This window comes from Rhyacophila brunnea, unplaced genomic scaffold (genome assembly GCF_057557595.1).
Source record: "Rhyacophila brunnea isolate RB1 unplaced genomic scaffold, BYU_Rbru_1.0 scaffold_20, whole genome shotgun sequence".
Taxonomy (NCBI): Eukaryota; Metazoa; Arthropoda; class Insecta; order Trichoptera; family Rhyacophilidae; genus Rhyacophila; species Rhyacophila brunnea.
Window position 1 is genome coordinate 37,518,573 of NW_028232860.1, and position 12,560 is coordinate 37,531,132.

Sequence of the window (12,560 nt, forward strand, 5' to 3'; positions counted from 1 at the left end):
TTTCGTATTGAGTAGAAACGCATAGTCAATCGGATGTATGCAAGGATAATATGGTATGAACTAAAGATAATTTACTTAAAGCTGTCCATTCGAATTTACGCCCAACTGAAAAACTATCCTCCAACTATCTGTTCGGCTGGGCACACTCAGCCTCTTCGTATCATTCTTGAAATTGTCCTCACGTCTCTAGGGCAGCTCAGGATTCTAGTGTCTATAGAGTTTTCTTCATAAACCTTATGGAAAGCCGAGTCTTCGCGTCATCAAGATATTAAACGAGAAAGTCTGACGGCTTATACACACCTACTTCATAATATTATACTGCAGGTATGACCATATGGTGCCTGTACACGTGCATGGATTTACTTGCACTAATAGTGTGGCGATAAAAACTGTTTAGTACACATAAAAATGCTGACTGTCTCTCCAATCTCATTCTTGAAGAGTAAGCAAGACGCGATAATATCATTGTTTGGTACTATTTGACAGGTAGTGAAAATCGGTTAACCTCAAAATGTGGTGTATTTCGTTTTTTTGCCAGCGGGTTCGCTACTATCGTTCTACTGCGGAGGCGCAGATATTGAACCGTCCAATTGTCGCGTGAAAATTCAGAAGCTTCTGACATTTTTTTATTCATGCATGCAATCTTGCAATATACATGATGATACGTGTTTACACGTGTATTTTTTTGTTATGGCTGCGATAATACGGAGTGTTAGCAGTAAATCCATGCACGTGTAAGGGCTTGTCAATACGGCGCGTTTTGACTCGCGTGAATTCCAGCTATACGTGACCTCATTGAGCTGTCCACAAGCACTCGTACCGTGACGACTGTCGCACACGGTCGAAGTACAGGTGACCTCATTAAGGTGTCCATATTCACTCGCGGCAAATCGCGACGAGACATGCGCTACGTGGACAAGGCCTAAATGGGGTAATAAGGTCGATAGCCAATAATTAGTAATTTTACATCAAAATATAGTATGCTTTGAGATTCTCTAATTAATTAACATTTTTATATTAGTTGATCGTTTCGAATTGAAAACTGAAACAAAGAAAAAAGTATGTTACTACATTAGCAGGTAGGTTTAATCTGATAATAATTTCATCAAAGATCTCTGACAAAAAAGCATTGATCACTTTAGAAATAAATATTGATAACTCCATTTACAAAAATATTCAAATTGTAATTTCACTTTTAGAAAATATACTGTAGAAATTGAAAAAAATAAAGATGATTTTGTCAGATTTACAAAAAATCCAATATGTAATTCAGTATCTACATAATGTGTCTAGTTTTTTTTGAAACATAATATTATGTATTCATATATTTAAAATATTCTGATTGTTTTCCATATTTAATGACACATACATACTGGATAGAAATTATATCAACGCGATGTTTGCTAATTTAAATACTCGCAATCGCGTGATTTTAAAAAACATTGTAATAAAACATAGGTACCACTGATGAAAACCCAAATCAATGAGTTTTTAACTCATTTATTATGCAAATTTATAGGTAACTGGCGATTAAGTGTATTTGTATGCAATGAGTCAATCACAACAACAAAATAGTAGCTACACGTACATCAATAAACTAATTATTGGCCCATTCCACTTAGCTTTATTTTGAAAATCACATAAAACCTGTCAATAAAACAAAACAATAAACAAGAGAACAAAAACAAAGGACATTCAAACATAATTAACATGGCAGCCCACTCCCACTCGTTCCATTTTCAAATCCACCATCGACGATGAATATAATATACCATAGACCAGTGCTTCTCAAACTTTTTCATCCCACGACCGCCGAAATCAGAAAAAAAAATCCAAGGCTCCCGTCCCGAAAAAATTTAGTCTTTTCTGACCAACAGTACTTTTTTTATATTTTTATTAAAAAAATAAAAACAATTAAATGGGAGGAGGGGTGTTATTTCATATTTTTATATAATACATCTATATCCGGTACAATGTTTAAAATGCTAATTCGCAGGGTTTGCTCCAAAGTCTCCGTTGAAAAACACGATATGTGTTTATTTTTTATTAACAATAATGGTAAAAATGCTGTTTCGCATAGGTATGTTGTCTAAAAAGGAATTATCATTAACAATTCTGCTTTTGCGATTGACGCATATTCTTGCTGTCACCTTATACAAAATTCTGCAAGACTTCTTTCATTAAATTCGACTTCAAGGGAACTATTTGATCTAATATCAATCAATTCTTCTTGAACTGCCCACGTTATATAATTATATTTTAAGGATTTAGCGAATGGTGTTCTTATCCAATTGTACTTTTGGTATTCATTTAAGTTTTTTTTAAATATATGTTGAAAAATCGTTGTGATTCGACAATGTGATCTTTGTCATTTTATCACTTAGTCGAGAGTGATAATTCATTGGTGGTAAAACACTCTCATTCGAGCATGAAAACAATATGTCAGTGCATCCTAGATTAATTAATACGTTTTGACCAAAGCTTGAAGTTTTATATTCAGAATTAAAATGTTGATATCTTTTATTATTTTTATTTTTTTTTATTTTTTTTATTTCTATATTTTATTCAAAATATGAAGCAAAACACATCCATTTTTCATCACTAAAGTGGGAAGAAAGAGGCGAAGTTCATTATTAAGTTCTAAAATTCATTGTGTGATTCACTCATTGTGATCGTGTAAAAATGCGATCTTGAGATTTTGACTGATTTGTATCAGGTATCGTCCAGTGATCACGTTATGATTTTTGTTTTTTCAAATATTGAAATATTTTACGGCTCCCTGGCAGGAACTCCACGGCCCCCCAGTTTGAGAAGTACTTCCATAGACAAAAAACAATATTAAAGGTAGATAATTTTATAATAATAATAATAATATAACGAAAAACTCCTATATTACAAAATAAATAACAATACATTTAATGATTATTGACTAAAAGAAACTTCTAGGGTGACGCAAATATTTTAAACATGAAAGCTTGTGCTCATCGGCTACTATTAAGCCTACATTGGAGGCAGGTAGGTATATTATGTAATGTTATTTGACAGTTATAAAGTAGACCATTTTGAAGATGATGGCGCTCAGGTGTTGAGGCGTCACGTACTTACAAACCCAGCACTAGTTCGCAGGAGTGGCGCGGAATTTAAATGTTAGATAGGTACCTACGCACTAACTTTATGGATCACTTTGTGTAGACTTCTTACTCATTTTAAGGATACAATATATTATTTTCTGCAAAATTCAACCTGCTGTATGTAATTATTCATTGTAATATGGCATTGTATAGCTTGCATTTACATAGATAGATGTATCAGTTGATACGATGTTTCAAAATTAGTACATACTTCCAGAGTAAATACATATTTGCAAATAATTTCATCATACATAAAACAAAACTGCCAAAAGTTGGTAAGTCAATAATTTAGGTATTTAAGGTTAATAACGAATTATATGTCTATATATAAATATGTACGCCAGAAAAAAAATTCAAGGTCATCCGATATGTAGAACATGCTCAGAAAGCACAAAGATATTAGCATTATGCCTGATTTTAGAGGACATGGCAAACTTCAAATTGCAATAACTCCATAACACGATTTTAAGACTTACCAACATTTGGCAGTAATGGTTAATAAACACCGAGATAGACATAATCGGTGGCCCGTATGATTTTAATGCCGTTAATCGGTGAAAGAAAGAAAAGTCGCTTTTGGACCAGCAAAGCAATTTCTTATTGCATATTGTGTCTTCGTGTCAATAATTTATTTATATTAAACTAATCTTTTTTATTATTTTATTAAATTTTATTAATCAATTCTTAATAATTCTCACCACGGTGGTCGCGCGGCTTAAGCGTTGGACTATAACGCCGTGGTTCCCAGGTTCGAATCCTGGGTCTGGCAAGTACACATATTGTTTTTCAATTTGTGTGTGAGTCAGGATATGGACCTACTAGGTTGAGCACGTGGCTTACATCAATTTCTCGTAAAAAACAAAATCTGTTAATACAAACCTCTACTCTGTGGAGGCCCATATCATCCTATTAGGATCGGACATGGTCGGAAAAAAAATCTCAATAACTCACAATATTTGAGAAGAACAATATTTATTGAATATGCATCATACATATTAACAGATATAAACCAACAAGGAAAAATCTTTATTTTAATGACTAGCAAGTGCAAATACGTTATAACTAAAATTTGGAGAGATCCTGGTGTCGTTGCGTATTAGTATTTATTATCAATGAATGAATTTGAATCATAAAAGCCAAATGACAAAATTAATGCAATTTTTAAGCACTTCATCCGTATATAATATATTAATTACTAGTTATTTTATTGTAGGATGCACGTGGCTCAATTATTAAAGCACACTGGCGTGAATCTAGTGGATGTGAGTTCGAGACTCGCTGGGTGTCTTATTTTTTTCAAAGATTTTTTCTAGTATATAATATGTATCTGAGATGATTTCAAATTATGTATGTTCAATAAATTATTTTTTTTACATATTGTGCGGCTTTATTTACAAACTCCTGCATCCTGTCCTGGAGGGCTTTGAGTATTTTTTTTTTCAAAAACAATAATGTTGTTTGCAGAGTGTGTGATTAACGTATTCACCATTAATAAAAATCTATATGCATTACCTTTTTGGACCTATATGCTTAGTCGATGTTTCAGGTACTTAATTTAACGGCACTCACCTGTTTTACCAGTCAAGTGACGATAAAACTTGAAAAGACGTCGTCAAAGTAGATGGTCCTTAGAGTACACATATCTCTAAACCCAGGGGACAGACTGACCTTTTAAGTTTTTTTTATTATTGTTTTTTTTTTATGCAGGTACAGAATGTTGTGGGTTTTCTGTTGAAATTTTTCATCTGGAAAATTCATATGTTGTTGTTAATGTCTGTTTCGAATATGACCAGAGTATGGACCTAATATTTCTCTAAAACAAAAACCTGTAAAAGAAACCTGTTCGTGGGGTGACACAGAACCACATAAGATTGTTGATAAAAAAATTAAGGGTTTGTACACTAGTACTTGGGGTATTAAATGTATCTTAAATACATAAGATTCGTGATATTTTTCCAACTTTTAACCGAATAAATAAAACGTCTGGTATACATTGTTGAATACTTTTAAACATTCACTCAAAAAATACATAAGTATTCCATTAATCCTAATACGGATAACAAAATTTCAAATGACTTGTTTGTGTATGTTTTTTTTATCGTCACTTAATTTCCTTCAGTCACAGTAGCAATAAACTTTTGCTTGGAAGCGATGACAGTTAGTAATAAAAGAATACTTCAAGCATTTTGCATAACACATTCTCATACAAATCGACGTCCTGTCTCAGAAATGTGCCTCCTGATATACATATCAGGCTGCGAAACTTTTGGCAAAAGAAATATTTTTGAGTGCTTTTTCTCTTCTCGGCACATTATTTTCCCGCGCGTTCCTACTGCCTATAGAGATGTTCCGACTGACTGGCACCTTGATTTCCCTATCAATACTCCGCCGCAGTTGTGAGCCCAAGTTTTAAGTACGATTCAGAATTAATATATTTTCAGTTTGATTTAAAAGCAAAGGACAGTTAAGAAAAAGTGTAGAGGCACCTACTATGAACGAGTAGTCATATGCTTATAATTCACATATTGTTTTTAATATTAGGATGTGTTAACACCGAGACTGAAATCATTAATAAAAACCTCTTCAAGTCGCCTAGATCCAAATGTTTGGCAAATCATCATGAAAAGATACTCAAATGACATAGCATTGGTAATTGAAAATGCTATGTTTTTATTGTTTGCTGATGACTTGAAACTCTTCATGGAAGTTGTCACCTTGGACGATTGTCATCAACTCCAACTTGATGTAAAAAAAAATAGATTGGGGCAGGCGTAACAAACTGGACTTCATTATTGATAAATGCAATGTTTTATCGTTTACTAAAGCCTCTTACTAAAATTGTTTTTCCAGTATTCGATGCATGGCAGAGTTCTCTCGCGAATATCATCTGTAAGAGATCTTGGAATTACGTTTGACAGTAAACTGACGTTTAGTGGTCATATAGATACAATTTATAAAAAGGCGCTAAAGATGTTGGGCTTTGTCTTGCGTACTTCCCGGGTCTTTTCGGATGTTACGGTACTATAAATTCTCTATAACTCATTAGTTAGAAGCAGACTTGAGAGTGGGTCTATCGTTTGGGCCCCGCATCAGTTGAAGTACGGCCTTATGGTGGAGAGAGTCCAAAAGAAATTTTTGAGACTCCTTTACTTTCGGCTGTATGGATATTATCCGTGGCTCTATCCGACTGATTTTCTCTTAGGGATGCTTACATACTGTAGCTTAAAATTTAGAAGGGATCTTTATTTAACTACATATTTTTCAGACTTATACGCGGCATAAATGTGAACTCTGCCATTCTTGTGTGTCTCTGATAATTACTTTAGGAACGAGGGCATCCGTTGTTTGTTCTCCCACGGTGCAGAACTAACCTGCCATTAGTAATGCCAATTGGGAGTGCAATAACCATGTTTAATGAAATCGCTTTGGATATTGATATATTCCATTTACGTGAGAGTGAATTTAGGTGGACGTTGTTTTATAAGTTTTTAAGATAGGGTCTATCAAAGTTCACTCTGTGTGCTTCCATCTACTTTTACTTTGTTATTTTAGTTATTTTATTTTATTTCTTATTTTATTACCTATTGTATTATTAACTCACACTTCTCGGTCTTTTTTTCAAATTATTAACACTTATTTTATGTCATGTCGTGAACGCTTTGAATTTATAATTTGTTATGTTCATTATTATGTAAAATAAATAAATTTGATTTGATTTGATTTGAAATTATACAACGTATACAAAATTTAAAAATATATTAAAACAATAATGAATCTATTTCGGGCATTAGTTATGTGAAATTTATGGTCAAAATAATCGACTTACAGAGCTCACTGGTCGTAATTGTAATTTCATTTGAAAATGGTAATTTTATTGATGTCAATAATCCAACCGACAAAAACGTAAACGTACTGCCAAAAATATCGTGTAATGAATCAAAGTATGGGTAAAAATCCACAGAATCAAATACACGCCGTTAAAATGCCAATAGAAATGGCGTATTTCAAAAAAATACTACCTTATTCTTAGGTCAATAATTATTATAAAATAATCATTATTCGTACAATGTTTTATCACATTTGAATGGTTCAAAAACATAGATTATAATTGGTATCTTTATAATTATCTTCAAATGTGTTAATCGCGCACATTTTTTGAATATTAAAATTCTTAATTATTGTCAAATTTGGGATCACAGAGATTATAAATATAATTTTATCGTAAATATTTCTCTATAATAATGTTAACAACAATTTTACTAATGGTTTTATAAATGCGTTTAAATATTAATAAATCTAAAAAATCTTCACACCACTGCACACTGATGTACTGAAATATGACTATATTCTAAAACATTAGATCAAGAGGTTTGAAAGAATATTATTTTATGTGATAAAAATACTTTATGCAGTCATCAAATGTTTAAAATAAATTTAAAGGATAATAAGGCTTCAATATTATATAAATAGATTATCTACATCGTTTAAGGAATGTCCAGGCTTATGCTCTGAAAATACCATAAAATCTCCATTTTGACCTTCGTGGCGCATGTGGGCCCTTAATGAACATTTTTGTGTGGTCTAATTTAACAGTAGGCATATTATATTATTTAATATTCAATCAATATTGTACTGTTTTATATCGCCCATCCCTATTCGCAGTGAATTCGATCTCTGGCCGAGACAGTGAGATGATAAATTCGAAAAAGTACCGCATTTGTCATATTATTCTTTTAGAGAGAGAAAGAAGAGAGAGAGGATATATAAACGCTTAAACGCCTGCATATTATGAAAAACTCTGAGATATTTCACACACCTACTAAGCGTTATGTTAGTAATATTTTTTTATTGCAAACTACAATCTAAAACTTTATTATCATAACTCTTCGGTAACTATGTTGATTTTCCAACGAAAATATACCTAAACATAGTATTTGCACCACACTTTACTTACATGTCCGTCTACATCACAGCACAGAGAATTCAGATACCCACTACATTTTGACATAGGTTTTTGAATTTTGAATGTATGAGTGTCCTACGAAAATGAAACACAAATTATAGACTTGCAATAGTGTGTGTAGCAACAGTCAAATACACCAATATTGAATGAGCGTTAGTGCATAAACCGAGAGCAATTGTCAAAATGAAGAATATGTTTAGAATGAAGTATTCTTGACACGTGTTTAAGTTTATCCCATATTTTTCCACACTCCAGATCGGTTGAATGTTACTCCGCACCCGTTAAGTATTTCAGTTCACATTATTTCTGTGTTCCCTGGTACACATAATGAATTTGGAACAATTCAACATCAGATCAAAACTTCATCGACATTACGATAATGATATCAAAAGAATTTTCAGACACATTTTCTTCTGGATGTGCTATCAATGCAATGCCTGTCCACTCGAAGAGTGATTGGTCTTATAAAGCATTTTTGTTTACTTTCTTATTTGTGGGTTCATTTATAATCAGCTGTTTATACTCAATCATTCGCCTTAGGTTTTAGGCTGGATGAAGATAATTTGGCTAAAAAAACAACTTTAATAAGTCCTTTATTTAAAAATATTGAAATATTAGAAAACCATTAGTATAATAATTCATATTAAATTCTCATTACATTTTCAGCCCTATTATTAATGGTTACAAGTAAATTGTAGGTAAAGCATTTCACCGTGGCACAGTTCGCCGTGAGCTTTCTATCGGAAAGAGATGACCGTATACTATACGGTCTCCAATTTTATTAGATTCAATATGAACAGTAATTCAATTTTCATAGCTGATTTTCGCCAAATTTTTGAATTCAAGAATGAAAACTTAACCTAACCTAGGCGAACCTAACCTAACAAATAATCCAGTATATCGGCTATTTATTAGGCTTACAATTTTTTTACAGTTCCTGTAAAGTGTAAACCGACAAGAACCGTGCTTTATTTAGACATGAATTTTATGTCAGTACTATACGACCCAAATAGGTTGGACGGTCTCTAATATACGCCCATATATTTCCTATACAACATTTCACGGTGAAGTGTAATACGGCGAACTGCATACGTACACGTTTCCGGACACAATTATTAATACTAAAATTTGAATGTGGCTTATGAGTTTGAGAAGTAGCTGACTCTTGACATGTACACTTTTAGCCACAAACCAGATCGTTGGATACATCGTATGTTATATTGCACGGACCAGTACCTATTTAAAATACTATATTTTTGTGAAACTATTACGGTAACGCAATGTGACGGCACACTACAGATCAGAAGTTAGTCACACAGTAACATATATGTAAAAATGTATACATATTATTATATTAATATGCTCCAATTCCCATGGAGTTTTATTTGCGATAATATTATTATTGCTTCGTAAACAAACTAAAATTATTCAAAGTAAATTTATGGAAATAAGGACGATTTTATTATAATTCCAACGTAGGTAGGTCCTTAATATAATCTCGTTTTGTATTTATATTTGTTTTTAGGTAAAGAATTTTGTTATTTTAAAAGCTTGTTATTTAAATTTTTTACCGTAGCCCTACCTACTTAATTATTACGCATTAATCAACCCTCCCCATACCATACTTGGTTTTTATCAGACGTATACTTAAATACGAATTTTAAATGGTGTTGTATAGAATCTTTAGTTTTTTACATAGTTCTGGGTAGGGAATCCAATCCCGAGCCAAAATTCTGATCCCGGGATTTCGGGATTACAATTTGACAATCCCGGGATTGGCATTTTTTCCATTGTTAATATTTTTATATTTACAAATAACATTGATAAAATCGGTCAAAAATAAATCTAGTATAATTTATACTATTTAAGACATTTATTGTTAATATTGTATACGTTCAATCTTGGAAATACACAAGTTTAATGGAGTAAATAATATTGTGATATAAATAATGTCAATTTAATAGGAGATTGCTGTTTCTTATAGTAAAGACTTAAAGAATGGATTAGCGAGATTTAAAATAGTAAAGCAAATAATTATGACGTATTTATGGCCTTTCCGCTACATTAATCTAATTAGTCAGCCAAATATGAAACTGCCATAAAACGTATGATATCATGGTGGAATTACTTTGTTAAAAGTGCGAAGCAATGTTTTTTCTCAATTTTTCCATTTTTAATAATTTATGTGAAAAAGTAAAATGAATCGGCAAACTACACATGGGTATAAATCAAACTTCATTCAAACTCAGTTTATTTCTAATGTAGTTATTTTTTATTAAAATAATTTTTTCTGTTATATTTTCGCATTTATTTTATTTTCCATAAAACTTGATAAAAAAATCAATCCCGAAATCCCGGGATTATGTTTATCAATCCCGGGATTCATAGGTATCGAAAATAGCCCGGGATTGGAATCCCTAGTTCTGGGTATGTCGATATACTGCCATTCATGTCTGAGCAAAGTAGAAAGAAAGAAAACTGTTCGAGCTGAGCAACGGATGAATAAAATATATGCTCATTTGCCGATTTTTTACCACGTGTTTCTTACTCGTATTCTTGTTTGTCCGGTGGTTGTTTATCCAGTATAAATCTTGCAATCGATTTTTAACTAACTTCCCGACTAGCTAGACATTTGAAACTTTTAGAATATATCAGAATACGATGCCAATGCATTCTTTTAATACTTTTAGCCATCTTTAAGTAGAATTGAATTCATTTTCAGTTAATTCTGTTTTGTATGAAAAGTTATTTCGATAGCATTATTGGTTGCTAGGGGTCTGGGGCCTAGCAAATAAATTATTAATATATATGTGTGTTACTATGGAAATCAATATGAATGTCAAAATGACATTTCAGTATTATTGGTTGCTAAGGCGGTGGTCATAGCAACTAAATTATTAATATATATGTGTGTTACTATGGAAATCAATATGAATGTCAAAATGACATTTCAGTATTATTGGTTGCTAAGGCGGTGGTCATAGCAACTAAATTATTAATATATAAGTGCGTTACTATGGAAATCAAAATTACATTTCAGTATTTTATATTTGTTTATTTGTTTGTTTAGCAAAAATAGCAAAAAAAAAATGCGCTGGAGCTGGTTCGGTGTTCGGGTAAATGTAATTTTTAATATTCGATATGAAGATTAAAAAATAATACAGATTTAACCTAAATCTCGCGGGACTTTGCGAACCCCTGGTCTAAACAATTGAAGGCACCCCCCGAACAACGATTTGGGGAATATTTAAATAAATTTAAGGAACGAAGAAAAACGTTTAATCGAATATCTTTACCGGAAAGTAATATTTTTTTTTAGTTATTGATAGTATATTATTAATATAGAAAACATAGGCAATCAATGTACATACATTATGAAAAATAGATCAATTAATAGAAAAAATATAACACATAAAATGTATGGTAGAATAATAATGATAACAGCATGTGCTATTTATCTTTATTCCCTGAAAATGAAAAATTCCAACAAAAAGTAATTTTATCATTCTCTATGAGAACTACATTATTATTACAATAAGTGCTAATACTTCGATACAAACCTACCCAAGATAGCTGCCGTAGTGGTCGAAAGCAGTTTTGTGTATTGAATAGATGCGCTGGTGTGTATTATTAAAATAATATATAATTTATAATTAACTATTTCTTTTATTCAATAATTCACAAGATTTGAGAATGTACTATTCTAATTATTGAACATACATAATTTTGAAAAACACTTTCTGAGAAAATATATTATAATCAATAGAAAAAATCTTTTTGAAAAAAGTAAGCCACCCCGGCAGTGAATCGAACCCTGCATTTCCCGGGTTTACGCCCCATCCGCGCATTACCTCTATGCTACGCAGTGACAATAACTGCGACAATTTTTAACTATTGGCCACTTTTAATACCCACTCATCAGCGCTCTTCTAAATCAAGCTAGTACTTTGGCAATCGATTTTTGTTTATTAAATCAAAGTAGATACCTATTACTTCAATTAATAACCGACGTCGTGGATTTCTCCAATATTTTTTTATGATGTAACTTACTTGAACTTGCTAATAATTTATAATAAACTATTTCTTTTATTCAACGAATAATTCACATTATTCAAGAATGTACATTTTTCAAAAAGTTTTTTCTATTGGTTATAATATATTTTCTCAGAAAGTGTTTTTTTAAATAATGTATGTTCAATATAATAATTATTATTAATTTTAAAATAATAATAATATAATAAAAACCCACAAGGCTTTCCGACAAAACAGAATTTATAATGGTTTTCAACAAAGGCAGTAATATTGCCATGATACGAAAAAAATATCCCGAAAAACGTACGCGACTGCACAAAAAAATACGTCATTATTACTTTCGAGGGGAATTATTTTTCTGTTGACCCAATTCCGGCGCAACTTTCCGATCGTAATAAAAAGGAGAAAAGTTTCCAGCGCGCATGAAAATAGTA